The sequence below is a fragment of the Carcharhinus amblyrhynchos genome, chromosome 11 (genome assembly GCF_965287045.1).
Source record: "Carcharhinus amblyrhynchos chromosome 11, sCarAmb.v2.hapA, whole genome shotgun sequence".
In the NCBI taxonomy this organism is placed as follows: domain Eukaryota; kingdom Metazoa; phylum Chordata; class Chondrichthyes; order Carcharhiniformes; family Carcharhinidae; genus Carcharhinus; species Carcharhinus amblyrhynchos.
In genome coordinates this window covers 19,229,758-19,247,107 of record NC_137334.1, presented here as the reverse complement: position 1 = coordinate 19,247,107, position 17,350 = coordinate 19,229,758, and the positions used below count along the sequence as shown (strand labels likewise).

Sequence of the window (17,350 nt, the reverse complement as noted above, 5' to 3'; positions counted from 1 at the left end):
TAAATGGTGATTTTATTGTAAGCTAGTAAATAAGTTGTACTGTACCTTAAAGGTTAGGAAGGTTCTTCTACAAAGAAAGGTGGGAAAATAAATAGGCAGATTCAGATACACTAAACTCTTGCTATTGGTCCTCTCATATATATAGACTTGCATACTGCCCCCAGCAAGGGCACCTTGAGACCTGTCAGTACACTACATGGTCATAACTACCCCATGACTAATTGTTCCAGAAAGGCGTGAAAATGAACTATACTCAATCCAGGGTCCTAGGATGGGAAATGAACAAATGGCAAGAGTTGTAACCCCCAGGGGGTAGGACACATTGTGCTAATCAATATTATTAACTTTGTTAATTCACCTTCATCTTCCAATTGAGCACAGGGGTCAAAAAAATACAAATTGTACTACTCTATCACACAAAGTTCTCTAAAATAGAGCTAGAACTTAAAACCAACTGGATGGATTGCATAGGACAACACAAGGTTTGGTTTGTACCCTCAATCAGGTGGATGCGAGAACCAGGAATGTGAACCACATTATAAGAAACTGCATCATTTCAACTCCAAAGTAAAAGAATGTTGTCTTGCAGTATTCAACACCAGTGCAAGCATCAACATGAAGATTTTTGGTCAGCAAGTGTGGCACAGATTTTAAACCCTTTAAATTTATGGATCTATTTTATTTATTGGCTTATTTTACCAACTAACAAGGTTCAAAATAGGTCTCGCATTGAAGACACTCAACAGGGATTGGCCTTTGTAACTAAACTTTTCAACTGTGCAAAATGCCATAAGAATGGACTTGCAAATGCTTGGATAAGGTCAACTGTTACAAACTTTAGACTGCTATAGATTCGTTTCGGGTTCAAAGGAGTCAGTCACTGCCTTAAATAATCCAAGGTTAATCCTATAGCAGTTGACTCACCCTGCACATACTTACAACATTTGACCAACAGTTGTCTTTCACACATTTTAATTCGACAATGTTTCTAAGACTGACCAAGTTAACTTGGTGAGTGAGGTGAAGTTGGATACAATCACTGCAGTTCTTTTGTGAACATATGAGGCCAAGTTCTAAACAGATTCAAATGTTTTCTATTGGCATAGTTTAGTTTCATCAGATGCAAAATAAGCACACTATGCTTCACTACATTGGGTTGAACTGCCTCACAATGAGGTGTTTGTTAGCTTTTTTTCAGCATTTCAGAGTTTGCCTAGTACTTTTGCAGCTTTGTTTAAAAACTTGATAGCTCTCAGCCTTCCCTTCTCCTTTTGTCATCTACCTGAAATGATTTTCCCATACAATAGGTATGAGGTGCTCTTCAATTAGCTTCACAATCTATCAGTTCTGATCCCCATCTAGCACAATAAGTAACATTCGTCTAGGTAAATTTGAAAAAATTAACCGCCATTTAAAAACCATAAGAAGTAACTTCCACTGAAAGAAACTTCTTTCCAATTGCTTTTTGTGGGAAAAGAAAATGGTAAAAGAAATAAGAATGGTGATCACAAAGAACAGGTAGATCATACAAGTATGCTTTTTTATTTTTCCACACCCTCATTGAGAAAGGTTTTGAGTACAGGAGCAGGGAGATGTTGTTGCAATTATACAGGGCCTTACTTAGGCCAACCTACAGTAGTGTGTGCAGTTTCGGTCTCCTTTTGAGGAAGGATGCTCTTACTCTCGAGGGAGTGCAGCAAAGGCTTGCCAGGCTGATTCCAAGGATTGTGGGCAGATGTATGAGGAGAGATCGACTAGGTTAGGACTGTTTTCACTGGAGTTCAGACAAGAGTGAGGAGGGATCACATAGAGACTTATAAAATTCTAACAGGGCTAGACAGGGTAGATGCACGGAGGATGTTCCCAAAGGTGGGGGAGTGCAAAACTAGGGGTCACAGTCTGAGGATTCAGGGTAGACCATTTAGGGCAGAGACGGGGAGACATTTCTTCACCCAAAGAGTGGTGAGCCTGTGGAATTCATTACCACAGGAAGTAGATGTCAAAACACTGAATATACTCAAGAGGAGGCTGGATGTAGCACTTGGGACGAATGGGATCAAAGGTTATGGGGAGAAAGCAGGATTAGGCTATTGAGTTGGACCATCAGCCATGATCATAATAAATGACAGAGCAGGCTCAAAGGGCCGAATGGCCTCCTCCTGCTCCTTTCCTCTTTGTTTCTATAATTAACCAAGCAGTAAAATTCAGAACTGGTTCTGTTGCAAATTTTAATTTGCCAGATGACTCAAACTTCATCCTAAATGTCAATTTGCTATCTGCTCTACCTGCTAATGGACCTCATGGCTCACACAACTTGATTAAGTCCCTGGAATGGGGCTTGGACCTTCAACCTTCTGAACCCAAAACCAGTGCGACCACTGAGCCAAGAATAATGTACAAATATAATCCTTTGACCAAAATAAAGCTAATCACATTCTAGAATTCTAAGCAGTGATTCTAGCATACTATTGTTTTTTTCTTACACATACCAGTGAGTATGTACCCTTGTTAGCAGCATAGCTTACAAAACACTTGCAAAAGGAAAATCTCAGGCTCTAAAAGCAGATTTTGATAAAGCAAACACCAACTTCTTGCTTTTTAATTATTTAATTTCAAGTTGTTAGCTTCCACTTACCTTTTGAATTTTTTTTTTAAGATTTGGGGAGCGACGTAGTGGTAGTTTTCTGTCACCAACTGATGCTGCAGTGTTTCCTATTCTTGCCTGCAACAGAGGGGACACCAGAAAATATCACAGAATTTTGCCAATATTAGGAAATTGGGAAGGTGTAATTCTGCTAGTGATTAAACCAGGAAGCTGCCAAGGGAATGTCGAACAGGGGAGAAAAAACACAAAAAGCTCTCAATTGGAATATCTTGATATATTACAGGCAGAAATAAGTCATGGTTTCTCCGCTGCACATTTTTTCTGATCCCAAAGGTAAAGATTCTGATGCTTGAAATGGGGTACAACCCCAGAGAAACAGAAAAATATCTGGTCCAATCATTTGAAAGTTAGATTCAATTTTAAAGTGTGGATCCCACATCCCAACTGCGTTTATGTGGCTTATGTAGTTAGAATCCTTCCGAAAAAAGAACTTCAGAGCTGTTGCAAGATTTCATTTCATTTCAAGTGAATGGACATGTACTAAATCACAGTCTGGGCTTTCTATTCTAGATGAGAGATCAAGGTAAGGTGAGGCTATCAAAATTCATGACTGCATAAAGAAGAGAGAATTCCTGCATGCAATATTCAAAATAGAATCCAACTGCAATGAACACACAAACTTAGCTTATTCTGCAATACTCAGGAGATGCATCACAGCATCACTATTTCACATGATTTCCTTTGGAACAGTTTGCAGGGAGTTTGAACTAATTCTAATTTTGGAAAAGAACTCATTCTATTGTGTGGCTACTGAAAGTCAAGTCACTCGAGGGTAAACAAGTTATAAAACTCAAAACAATTACAGGAGTCAGGTAGTGAAGAGGCAGCTCAGAGGAACTTGAAAGGAGAATACTCCGTGAACATAACTTCTGTTCAGCAATTATTACCTGTCTCTTGGAAAAATAACTAAATACATATTTAACTTCACATCCATGTCTCTCCTTTAAGGCATTCTTGGACCAACTCTTTTTGTCACCTGTCACGTGGTTTGATGTCAATTTTAATTTGATTTACGCTCCTGCAAACCACCTTAGGACATTTTTACTACATTAACAGCACTACTTAACTCATCATATCCTTGTTATAGTTGGTCTCCTCGTGCATAAATTAAGACACTAATTAATCTAAATTCAAGTCATAATCCCCTGATGCCATCACACTCAAATTCTATGTCAACGACATCATGCTACAAGAAATGGAATTCCAGATGTTAGCAAAAATCCACAGTAAACGACAAATAATTCCAGAATAATCTTAATTTGGGAAAATAAATTCTGACTCAATTTATTACGATACTGTGATTCTTATAGTACAAAGAACAGGATTATTTAACTACTAGTTGGGTTTAAAGAAATATGTTAAGGACAAGATGATCATGTCCTTGAAAGATCATGGGGTCTTTTTGCTCGAATCTGCTCTCACCAACTTTTACAGATACACAGCGGAAAGCATTCTTTCTGGTTGCATCACAACTTTGTATGGCTCCTGCTCTGTCCAAAACTGCAAGAAACTACAAAGAATGCGAACGAAGCCCAGTCCATCTCTCAAACCAGCCTCCCACCCATTGACTCTGTTTACACTTGCCGCTCAGAAAAGCAGCCAGCATAATCTGGGACCCCACACACCCTGGATATACTCTCTTCCACCTTCTTCCGTCAGGAAAAAGATATGAAAGTGACATACCAACCAACTCAAGAACAGCATCTTGCCTGCTGCCATCAGACTTTCAAATGGACCTACCGTGCATTAAGTTGATCTTTCTTTACACCCTAGCAATGACTGTAACACTACATTCTGCACTCTCTCCTTTCCTTCTCTATGAACAGTATGCTTTGTCTGTACAGTGCGCAAGGAACAACATTTTTCACTGAATCCCAATACATGTGACAATAATAAATCAAAATCATACAAATCTAAATGAGCCAAGGCAATTGTCTCATTTGTACGAAGTTTTGTTAAAGATCTTGCATGTGATGGTTCCGTTAATTGATGTAAAGATTGGCATAAATTAGATGTTCACACTGCTCCTTTTTTCAAAATAACCAGAACAATGCACTATAAAGCTTCAATATTGTGGGCAGGCAACACAAAAAACTTACCCACTCAATGCAAAACTATTAGTTAATTAGTGGCACGTGCCTTTTTTTTCCACACCAGCAACATCAGCGGACTAACTCAGACATACAATTCCATTGTGCAAGTCAGTACTATACCAAGATTACGTTTGAATATTTCTAATACAAGTGAACAAAATCTTTTGCACCAAGTATTTTATGTTCTGTAGCTTATTTCCTAAAACAGTTAAGTGTGCTTCTGTCCTATAGAGGAGGAGAACTAATGGAAAGTTCTACCTAGTGCTGCATTAAGTGACCAGCACATTCTAATACTTGTGCTGTGGCCTCCTAAGTTAAAAACCAATACTCAAAAGCAAGCAGCTCAGTATGTTAACAATGGCCATCTTCCTCCAGCCCAAAAGCTGTCTAAATCGGCTTTTGTGTGCAATACCATCTGCTGTTGCCATCAGCAAAATATTATGGAATGAATCATTTTGCGCCTATATTACTGGACAAAGGAAACCAAGGGCTTAATATATTTTGGGACATGAAGTACATTAACAATTTCCTGAACAATTTCATATGACAGAAAAATTAGATAATAGCATGTAATTTAGTTGCTGAAAAATTAATTTCAATCGACTTTCTATATAACATTTCTGGAATTAACATTGCAAGGATGTTTCTGAGAGACGGGACACAAAAGTATTTCATTTCCTTTGTAAATGGGCAACCTACTCATTGAATCTTTAATACAAAAATATTTAAAATCCAACAATTGCAGGAAGTATTGCTTACCTATAGCACAAACATAATCCTTTAAAACTGTCAAAAGCCACTACAGATGAGGTACGCCAATCAGCAAGCATTACTCAGCTTTCCGCAGAATGCTCCTACCCCTCATAGCATTAAACTGTCTCATGATTAAGAGCGCAGCATTAACATTGGTAAAGTCAGGTATGTGCATGTGGGAATCCAGTGCGGAGATGGAAGGTAATGTTTTATTTTACTCCCAATTCTTATGAAAGCTTGAGGTAGTAAGTGCTTCATATTTTTGTTTATTATTTAGTTTAAATTCTTCCTTTCCCACTACCCTAACTAAAAACACAATATAAATAAATTCACTTGGTAGCACAGAACTTGAATAGAGACATGCATAGAGACAAAGCTTTTCATCTAGCATTCAATCAGGACAAACGCAAGAATGCAAAATTTCAAACAAACAATCTCTGCTCTCTGAGAAAGGAGCACTCGTTTGGAAAATCGATGCCGAATAGCCAATTTCCTATATAATGAAACTGACTATCCTTCAACAAGTCCTTTATTGCCTGTTAACATCTGAGTCTTCCAAGTTGAGGAAAGGCTCAATACAAGTCTTTTGTTCTGCTCAAGAAATGACCTTATGCAAGTCTCTAAAGCCCCTCCTTCATTAGTCTTTTTAAGGTTGGAGTGCAAGTTTTTATAACGTTTGCCCAAGTCAGTCAGACACTAGGGATCAAACTCTTTCATTGCTTCCAGGGTTCGGGTGCCACGTTCATGCTTGGACACTCAGAAGTGAACTTTAACACAATTATTTAAGTTTCATCCCAGTCAAAGATCAAGGCCTACACCAGTTGTTGCAAGTTGTTCAACATTTCCAACTTCAGTATTCGGCCTGTGACAATATATCAAAGAAGAATGGTGCGGTTGGATTGCTTTCTCTCTCTAGTTAAAAAGTGTATGTGTATGCCCAAGGTACAGTATGGTAATTTCTTGGTAGGAATATTTAATAAGCTAAATAAGCCCGAATTATCTATTTCAAGTTACATTCCCTTACCCCACCACTCAATTATAAATTTATTGCAGGAAACAAAACCCCATTTTTTCAATATCCTTTAAACATATTTTACCTTGTGAATACAAAATTATAAAGCCACTTGGATATAGAATATTTTAATAATCAAGTGCAAGTGATTCTTAATACAGTCAATCTTACTTCAGGCATAAAAACATGTACAATCACTACAGTCAAATATGAAACTGAAACAGTACATTATGGTACTACTACCTTAAATTCACTCTCGGATATGTATTATCCTTTGAAAATTGCGTGTGATGTACTGATCAGACAGTTGCCTCTGTGATTTTTCTTCTGAAAACAATGTAGAGTAATGAGATTAAATCTTAAGAATTTTTGATGTGTCAGTGCTCTTATGTCGTAAAAGTACTCATTTGTGGAAAGCCAATTATTTATTTATTTAATTCCAGAGAATAAAAGTGACAAACTTAAAGCATATCAGACTTTTCTACTGTTCCCAATCTGGTGAGATTCAAACATCTCAGATCGCCGATGCAGAAAAAGCTTTCTTTGTCCAATGATTACTCTCTCAAATTTATTACCACTCCCCCATTGCAACCTTTCTCAAATTCACTTCATCAGTACAGTACTACAGCAATAATCTTCAAGATAATTTTATACACCTTTGGCGTTTTAAAACTCTCCATTTCACTAAAATTAAGGATTCCACTTTTTATCAGAACCTGAAATATCCATTCTCGTTTCTTCTTACAACTTCAGAATTTTAAAACATATTATACAAGCACCACTCCTCAATTGATATACGCGTCCTTTAATAAATTCGTAGTGTATCTTGCTTGGATTTTTAAAAAAAACAATAATATTCATTTGTTCCAACAGAAATTAAACATAGCTAGTGTAAAGCAAGTACAATAAATCCTGTGGGTGCTTTAGCATTGATTTCAATGCGCAAAATGGAAGGCCCCACATCAACTACAACAGAATTGCAGCAGCTGCTTCTCAGAAGCAAAGTAACTTAGTAATTTGATATCTATGTTTAATAACCGCCCCCTCCTTTTTATTTCAGGTTTGCCTTGGAGATGCATCAGCATGGGCAATGCTGTAGTGTAATGGATGCAGACTTGATTGTATTGACAGGCTGCTTACATGCTTTAACTTGAATTAAAGAGTAAATATATTGGTTTGGGGAGGGAGGGGGTGGAAGCTGGTTATCACCCTGAAACCATGTTAACATTTATGATAGAAATCCTTTCCTTAAACATTGTTAAACAACCACTGAAGATTACAGAAATATCAGAAGGAATGTTACGAATTTACAATCCAGCTTAGATTTTTCCCTTCATAGATGAAGTGCTATTATTGGGAACCATGCTGACAATCTGAATAAATCAATTCAAATAATTTAAGCACACCACTTTCCCAATTCAACCTGCCATCCTGGTCAATCTAAGGAACTCAAACAAACTTATAATATGCATATTGTGCATTGACTGGGAGGTGCTCAGAGATATATGGTGAGTATGTGCATTTTAACTGGGGTCCAACAAATAACAGCATTACCTATTTTCTTTGGATGCTAAACACAACTAGCACCTGCTTATTGAAAAAGTAAATTGAAAGAAAAGCCACATTTAAAAAATGGGACTTCAGAAATTGTTTAGAATCCTGTAAAAAGAAAGAATTTAAACCATAAGCTTTTGGATTAAACATCAACCGGCTGTGTGCAAGCTAATACTTAATCTACATGATCGCCAAACACTGCTAGCCAGGAAGCGTGCATCAAAATGGATTAGATTTGATTTTGGAGTCTAATAAAGTATCTGAAAATATTCATATGCCTCGCTATTCTACTGACAAATGCACTTCACCCTATTACCCCACCCCAACAATACCCAGTTTCTTTTTGTCTCCATGTCTGAAAGACGTGCTGGTTAGGTGCATTGGCCATGCTAAATTCTCCCTCAGTGTACCCGAACAGGTGCCGGAATGTGGCAACTGGGGGATTTTCACAGTAACTTCATTGCAGTGTTAATGTAATCCTACTTGTGGCTAATAAATAGAATAAAAGTCTGGCTTTGTATATCCATAATATATATCTTTAAATGTGAAGTGGAATTGTCAAGCTGTTTCTATCTTGTAATGTGGACTTTCATCCATCAAGTGTTCTCATCAACCCTAAAACAAAAGCACAACATCCACTCATGTCAATAAGCAAAATACTGCTGATGCTGGAATCTGAAACAAGAACAGAGGATACTGGAAAAAAACTTCGCAGGTCTGACACCATCTGTAAGGAGAGAAAGGACTAACTATCTCTGCTTTCTTTTCTTACAGATGCTGCTAGACTTGCTGAGTTTTTCAGCTTCCACTGTTCTTGATTCACTAATGTCATTCAAGTACATAAACTATGCTGGGAAGTGTAGCTTCTCTTTGCAACTGACTGTTGATAAGGGAGGTTCCTTGATTCTGCAGGATTCTTACCTGGCACTATCGTCAATAGGGAAGCAACAATTTCCCGCAGTACTGAAGTATCAGTCAAACCTTGAAGAAGAAAAAAAACACATTTTGAAATCCAGTAGCAAATGGGGTGCAAGAAATTGTGTATATAAACTCATCCACTTGGCAACATGCCCACTTAACTCTCTAGTAGAAAGCAGACAGGTGTGTGGCAGAAACCACGCACTCCAACTACTCTGCACAAGTCAAAGGCATTCTCTGAAGCTTATTTATGTGGCACTATTACAATACTTTCAACACCATATTGGTGCCAATTCGGTTCTGCTAGCAATCAGTGGTGTCGAACCATCTTCAAGGAACTCTAGCAATTTCCATTTATTACAGCCTATTTTTAACATTTTCAACATGACTTTTGAAATGTAGGTGCTACTATCCTTACCCCAAGCAGAAATTTCAAAGCATTTAGACAAAGTTCTCAGGCTCTCTTCCCTCCCCATTCCATCATGCAATAGCAGCAATACCTTCAGTTTCTGTTCACATCACAAACTACACAAGGTATTAAAGCAGCAAATAAGCACTGGATGATACATGAAAGAGTCAATAAGAGCCACAATGCATTTGACACAGCTTCAAGTTGCTAAGTGCTTATTGTTAATGCATAGAGTTACGCCAGAAAATAGAAAATCAATATATAGTTGTAGTATCCAATAAGCCACTCAATGATAAATTGGGAGAGCCAAATAATATGACATCATTGTACCCTTTCAAACTTTTTTGGGCAGTGCGCTCCAAAGAATAGTTTGCCTGCATTTTGCTATCAAAGAATTCAACCTCAAATTCCAAAATAGATTTCACACTAAACTTTGAAAAATGCTTCCATGAGGCAACTCACCACCATCTTCAAGGACAACTATGGATGGGCAATAAGTGCTGGCCAGCCAGTGATGTCCATGTCCCATGAATGAATAAAAATACAAAAGACAATTTATTTCCTCCTGGCATACATGAAGGTGTTAATTTTCTTTTAGCTAATGAATGATGAAATTTGAAGTTCCCCCCAAACCTGATATATTCTGCATCTTTAATACCTTCAGTCTTTTCTCCCAATGGCTAAGGGAGTGTTTTCTTGCCTGTATTTGATCTGTAGCCAGGAGGTTTCATGGGGTCCTGAGTCAATGTTGAGAACTCCCAGGACCATTGTCATCTGTCTGCATACTGTTGTCCCCACACCTCTGGTGGGTCTGCCCTGCAGAGGAGGAGCTCTGATATTGGCTTGCGGATATGGTTCTGTAAATATGTCAATGTTGGGTTAATCCTCAACCAGTTTCCCAACTTGCAACAAATTACAATGCACCTGACACACAAAATCCATTATCTTCAGGCTGCACTTAGATGAATACAACCAAAACTAAATTAGGGACTCCTATTGCCTGCTGTGAAATTGCATACCATACAAGAATTTCTAAAGTGTGGTCACTGTTGTACTGTTGGAAATTCCAGCCAATTTGTGCACAGCAAGCTCTTGCAAGCAGCCATATGACTATGACCAGATTCTTAGTTTTTGCGACATATGAGGGTGGGGGATAGTCTGGAACCCACAATCTTCTGACAGTACAAAAAGTATGCTATCGTGGACAAGATGGTGGCAGAATAGCCTCTCACTACCAAGGACCTGGATTCAATTGCAGCCTTGGGTGACAGTTTCTACCTTCTCCCGCTGTCTGCGTGGGTTTCCTCTGGGTGTTCCAATTTCCTCCCACTGTCCGAAAGATGTGCAGGTTGGGGGTGTTGGCCATGCTAAATTGCCCCTCAGTGCGCCAAGATGTGAGGGTTAAATGGATTAACCATGGTAAATGTGTGGGATTTTGGGGATAGGGCAAGGGAGGGGACCTGGGTACAATATTCTGTCAGACAGTTAGTGTAGACTCAATGAGCCGAATGGCCTCCATCTGCACTATAGGAATTCTATAATGATAAGGATTCAATGACTGAGCTACAGCTTACACCCAAGTGCCATTATGTTTGTACAGAAAGCACAGAATCCACTTCAAGTACAACTGATTTATCAGTGACCTGAAATATGAAACAGGCAGTGGTTTGTTGAAGGTGGAATTAAGAGATTATCTTTGAAAAAATCTGGGCTTCGAAGGATGACTGTTACAATGGCACGATAGGAAGGGTTGAATCACTTCCACTGCCCGAAGCAATTTCTTTGCAAGCTAACCCAGCAAAAGTTCGCCACTCATGTAAAGAGGGATGCGTAAGAAACAAAATTAAGTTTCAAAGAAATTGAAAGGGTAATGATGTTGATTTCATTTCTTTATGGAAGAAATGAGATCAAACCAAATTAATGGATAACCATGGAAAGAGACGCAGATGTTTCATGACCACAGGGAGCATAGCATAGGATATAGGGGAAAATGCTCCAAAAATAGACGAATGCCACCGCTGAAAGAGCTGAAGTTTCTGGTGCAATGTCATAGGACATTTCTTCTGCTGGTGTTCTCTATATAATTGTACCTGCTTGTCCTCCACAGTGCAGGAGAGTGGGGAAAGATTGGAAGAGAATTCAACATGTTTTGAAAAGGTACATATTTTATACACGCTCACTCAGCAAATGGAATCTCCCTGCCCCCGTCAATGGTAAGAGGAGGAGAACTCAGTGAATAACTGATTATGCTGGCTGGGTGTTCACTTCACTATTTGATGCATCTCTCAGCAATGTGCTTTCCCATAGTTCCCCATAGATGCACCATTTATTCCGTTATTAAACATGTCGGTTTAGTACAGCCTCAAACAATAGAGCAGCAGTGACACATACGAATAGTGAATGTGCAATGAAGCAATCCATGCGAATCCTAATACTGCCCTGAAGGCAGTTTGTTCAAAGGGTTCTCAAAAGGGTTAACCCATCAACAGTGTTCAACAAAACATTTGGGGGGGAGGGGGGTGTCAGATTTGGATATCTATGCTCACATTAAACAAGCACTGGTCTATTTTTGAAATCTGCATCTTTACTAAGCATGATGTTCTTGCACATTGCCCCACAGGCAGAGCACTATATAAATTCATCTCTAGCCTATTGGGAACAAAACAAATCTAGAGGGCATATCGTGCTTTTAAAGTCAAGAAATATTGTACTTTTAGAAAGCAGCCTGTTCAAAATCATTAATTGGTAAATTTCCCATTCATTACTATTTAAAGATCTCTGATAGAAAATATTTGCTTTGACAGTAATGGGTTTCCTCAAATCACTCACAGGGCTAATTAAAATATATATGTTAAGTACAGATGTTTTCGATTGCACGGCTGCTGTAGCCAAAACCTGTCTGAAATGAAAATAATTAAACAAGCCATCATTTCTCTTTAAATTTGTAAGTAAATAGTGGTTGCAGCAACTCAAGTCTATAAAACATCTTTTTGTTCTCTAGCTCAAACAATGAAGGAACCCAAAGTAGAATTAGTAAGACCTTAGTAAGAACACAAGATTTACTTTGTGATTAGAATCTTTATTACATGTAGTCTTTCTTAGCACACGTGACTGTAAATTCTATTCAGTTTCCATATCCGCATACATTGTTAATAGGTCATCTGAGTTCTGTTCATCTTCCATGATACTTTTGCCATATGTGCAAGAAAAATTAATCCGGTTGCAGCACAGCAGGATTAATGGCCCATTAGGGACTACATTTACAATGTACGAATTGCTTACCTTATGGGTCAGTCACATGGCACTATAAAAAGCTGGAGAACTGATGGCATAACTCAGGCTGAGGCTTGGCACTAGAAGTTAAGTGGTTTGCAGCTTCTGGAAACTTTGTATTTTCTAAAATGGAAATTAAAGAACACTAGATCCCAGTGTCTGCAGATCCCCTTTACCAGCTGTCCCAAAGATCTTGCAGAATTTTGAGGACACGGATCTGCATGACCGATAGTGAGAGAGCGATCATTAAATGGCAAAAGTTCCTCGCCATCATCACCAGATGACATGAATGCTGAGTGGGAACAACCTTTTGAAAAATTATGGCCCTCATCCCTTTGCTGCAGGGAACACATTTAATGGCATTGGACACCTACAGAACAGATGGTGTATATTGAATGCAGATTCACACAGCTCCCTGGTTGACGTGTGTGCCTGGTTAAAAGGAAGAGAACAGCAAGTCATTCCCACTTTGAGGCCATTGTAGACTACGGTACCAATCTTCACAGAGCACTCTGCATTGGAGGGCAATTGTATTGTAAATAATAAAAACATGGACATGTCCAGTAGATAGCCCACTGCAATGATTTCACCATTTTATTCTTTGGAAGTGAGTGGGTGGAGGGTGGTCGCAAAAATGGATGTAAAAACTAGCAAGAAATGACTGCCAAAACTGTTGACCCAAAAAGTTTATCTTTTTCTCCACAAATGCTGCCAGAAGTTGCAAACCACTTATCTTCTAGTGCCAAGCCTCAACCTGAGTTACGCCATCAATTCTCCACTGGGGTGTTTACAGCATTTTTCATTTCTATTCCAAAGAGGTTAGTCGCCACATCTTCAATGGCCTCTTTGTTGATGTCCAGACAGAGGCAGGTAAGGACTATAAATCACATCAACATGGAGGTCTCAGAATTATTTTTCAGTCTAAGGTGCAGGAACAGGCATAAATGCAGCAAATTGACCAACTGCTGTTTACTGCAATGGACAAAAGTATTCGTGTAACATCGCAAACATCCATTATTTCCTTGAACTTTTACTTTAAGGAATCAACGCATTGATTCCTTAGTGCGACTTTCCAGCAAAACACAGACCCATTGTTTCACACCTGTTGACCACTTCCTTTAAAAATGGCTTTTCCTCAATTTCTTTAACTACACATTAGACTCAGCATTTTTTGGTAAATGCTCCAAAATGTTTTGTAGTTTATTGGTATGCAGCCCATAATGATGTTTAAGTGATTGTCCATCCAACATGGCTGCTACCATGTTTTTACATTGAGTGATATTTTTATAATTTGTGCCTCAGACCAGTCTCATAACTGAACCATCATTCATGCAAAAGAAAAAGTGACATAATATGCTAAATATTTGGTACTATAGCATGACTCAGGGATTGAGCAGTTAGAGTAATTAGTTCATTTAGAGATATTCACATTCACTATTTTCATGAGAACAACACTATTAGAATTGTGCAACTTAGGTTATAAAGTACCAACAACTCAAAATAAAACATATAGTAGCAACAAAAGCACTAAAAACAAACATTACTGGACACCTTTATAATAAATCAATGAACTTTTTCCATGCAAGCACACCTAGACCAGTATCCACATGACCAGTAATGAGATTTTACCTTCCCCAAAGAACCCCTAGTCTTCATCTTGATGGATTCTAAATCAAAGGGCCGGGCCATGAGTCTTGGAATTTCAATTTGGTTTACAGGGAATCAAAAGACGACTTCCACTGCGGAAGAAACTCATTGAACTTACGCCCTGATGCTCACCTTGATGCTGATCATAAAAACTGATTGCTTTCAAATGGATTTAAGCTTAAAGTGATATTTTTCTCTGGAAAGCAAATTGATTGATGGCTTCTACGAGATTTGCCATCAAAATTGGCTTGCATACAAAAATGCAATACCTCAACAGTTTCTCTATAATGCGAATTTCTAGTCACCAAAAAGAGTGTGGTTTCCATCTCCAACAGACAAAAGCTAAGCATGCACTGAAATAACAATTTTAAACTTATGAAAATTCAAAGGCTTATACATAGCAAATGCAGGTCAGCCCATCCATCACAATGCCATCCCCTTAGGTCTTAGTCTATTCAAGGTTACATGAAAAATCCCAAAATATCTGAAGAACAAGGAGTTCCTTGGTCAATATTTTCCCCTCACTTGCAATCAAAAAGAGTTAAGCAGACTTTGATATCACTACTATTTGGCAGCAGTGGTTAGCACTGCTGCTGCACATGGCCAGGGACTTGGGTTCAATTCTGGCTTCGGGTCACTGTCTGTGTAGTTTGTACATTCTCCTCATGTCTGTGTGGGTTTTCTCGGTGCTCTGGTTTCCTATCACACTCCAAAGATGTGCGGGTTAGATTGATTAGCCACAATAAATTGCCCTTTAAATGTCAGGCGAATTAGTGGGGTGAATGCATGAAGTTATGGGGATAGGGTTTGGGTGGGATTTTTGTCACAGCAGGCTCGATGTGCCTAACCAACTGTCGTGCACAACGTTTTCTATTCCATGGTTGTTGCTTTATAACAATGATATTCTTGAATACTGGATTACTTGCACTCAGCTTGTATTCAATAAATCTTCAGGATTCACTTGTATTGTTAAGTTCTACTTTTTTTTAAAAACATACATCTTAATATGCTGGTGTGTCCTCTTTTAAAATATTGCAATACAAGTCCTTTGATTTAATCAGTAACCCACTCATTTAATGATCAGAAAAATGATCCAGACACCTAAAATAGCAGTTTTAGCACCAAGATGGCCAAGAATTTAACCCACTCACTCCTACTGTAATAAGCTTCACTAACTACAAAGTGATAGTTCTACACAAAAAAAATCACCAGATTACTAAAAGCCAAGGAACTTGTATTTTCCTGAAACAGTTTTCCTGAACCACAAGAGGGCACACCAAACATTTCTCACGCTATATATATTTCAAATGTACAAAAATGGAAGCAAAGTATTTATTCACATCTAGTAACACATGGGTTATATAGGATTCCATATCTTGAAGATAAACAAAGGGCATGTTGTAGTCCCACAAACCAGACAGGAATTAATAGGAAGGGAGGGTCACCCATGGTTGTGACTGATGGTTCAGAGTATCATTTGCCCTGCATTCCAAGAATAGCAGGTATGTAGTAGAGAAATGTACATCTTCATGTTTACCTATGTAAATAGTACAAAACTGAGGTTCATTTGGGGAAGGGAATTACCGATTTGGCCAAGTATATAATTGGTTTATTTTGATAATATACAGGATTTCATTAATGCATTTACCTAAACTGAACTGTTGCATCCAACTTTGCATTTACTTATAAGAAATTAAAGTAACATAAGCATATCATAATGCAAGTCACAAAAATTGAGAACCAATTGTTTGAGAAATGAACATTTTTCACAAAATCCTCTGAACACTGGCCAGGATTTAGAGCCAGCAGTGAACTGACAGCACCAACCATTCATTATGAGTACACTTGCCCACTAAGTTTCTATGGACGTTTTCAATAGCAGTTGTAACAATTAGAAAGTCATTTTGGCACAACGTCAATGATAGGGCCTCTGGTATCAGAGTGACTAGAGCAAGCAAAAATATCATTTTAAACAGATTGAAGAAGCCTTACTGAGGCACAGAATCTAGATCAAGAAGCATCAGTTCAAATGGTTAATTCCGTGTAAAACTATGCACTAAAAACAAAACGAGGGTGGCATGGACAAAGTGGATAAGGAGCAGCCATTCTCCTTAGTTGAAGGATCAGTCACGAAGGGACATTTTCAAGGTGAGGAACAGGATGTTTAGTGGGAATGTGGGGAAAATCTTTTTTACCCACAGTGTGGTGACGTTCTGGAATGCCTACCTGGGAGGATGGCAGAGGTGAGTTGCCTCACACCCTTTAAAAAGTACCTGGATGAGCACTTGGCACATAGTAACATCGAAGGCTATGGACCAAGTGTTGGTAAACGGGATTAGGTGGGAGGTCAGGTGTTTCTCACATTTGGTGTAGACTCAATGGGCCAAAGAGCCTCTTCTGTACTATATGACTCCATTGAAAGAATGATGGTTTGAGAGAGATAAAAGACAAAGCAACAGTTAAAATTAACTTTTCCAGGCAAATGTCTGATTTGTAGTGCAGGAGACGTTGTCGGGTTATAGATCTTTAAAAATCTCTTACAGGGGGATGCATAAGATCCAACTTTCCAGCAATTTTAGTGAACCAAGCACACAAGTATAGCAACTTAATGCCACATATTTCAACAGAGTTGCTTAGCAAGATGCAAAATATAGTGCAGCTTCAAGAAGTGCACAACAATACGTAGAACTTCCAGTTTCCCATTTAACCATAGATGTGCAGTCGCCAGCATCTGCTGTTAACATTAAGCGTTATTTACACTGCAAAATCCAGGCCAAAGTAGCTGAGATCTAAATCATTGTTTAGATTTCAGCTCCTTTCCTTACTGTCATGTTGCCTCATTCAAATTCCTTGCAAATATACATGCAGTCTAGCTCTGCAAGTTAGGTTATGGAAATTGCTCTCTGTCCTACAAACACAACTTGTGAACTCAGAGAAAATCAGTAATGATCATTTGCAATTGGGTAAAGTCTTATTTTTACATCCAACATTTGAAATCTGAAAAGAATGATCACCATTGATCTGAT

The 17,350-nt window shown here is 38.4% G+C and overlaps 1 protein-coding gene across 22 annotated transcripts in view; it reads right to left on the bottom strand.

The window, feature by feature from the left end:
- LOC145349950 (poly(rC)-binding protein 3) overlaps positions 1-17,350 on the bottom strand; it is a 154,604-nt gene that overhangs the window by 71,346 nt on the left and 65,908 nt on the right. For 15 of the 22 annotated variants that reach the window (XM_080198655.1, XM_080198668.1, XM_080198672.1 and 12 more), the window contains 2 exons: positions 8,999-9,058; positions 2,636-2,722 (listed from right to left, as the gene is read on the bottom strand). The exons of 1 other annotated variant lie outside the window; for it this stretch is intronic. The gene's annotated coding sequence lies outside the window, so the exon portion shown is untranslated. Of the gene's footprint in view, positions 1-2,635; positions 2,723-6,766; positions 6,851-8,998; positions 9,059-17,350 lie in introns of all 22 variants that reach the window. 6 more of the 22 variants (XM_080198659.1, XM_080198665.1, XM_080198658.1 and 3 more) reach the window with 3 other exon arrangements.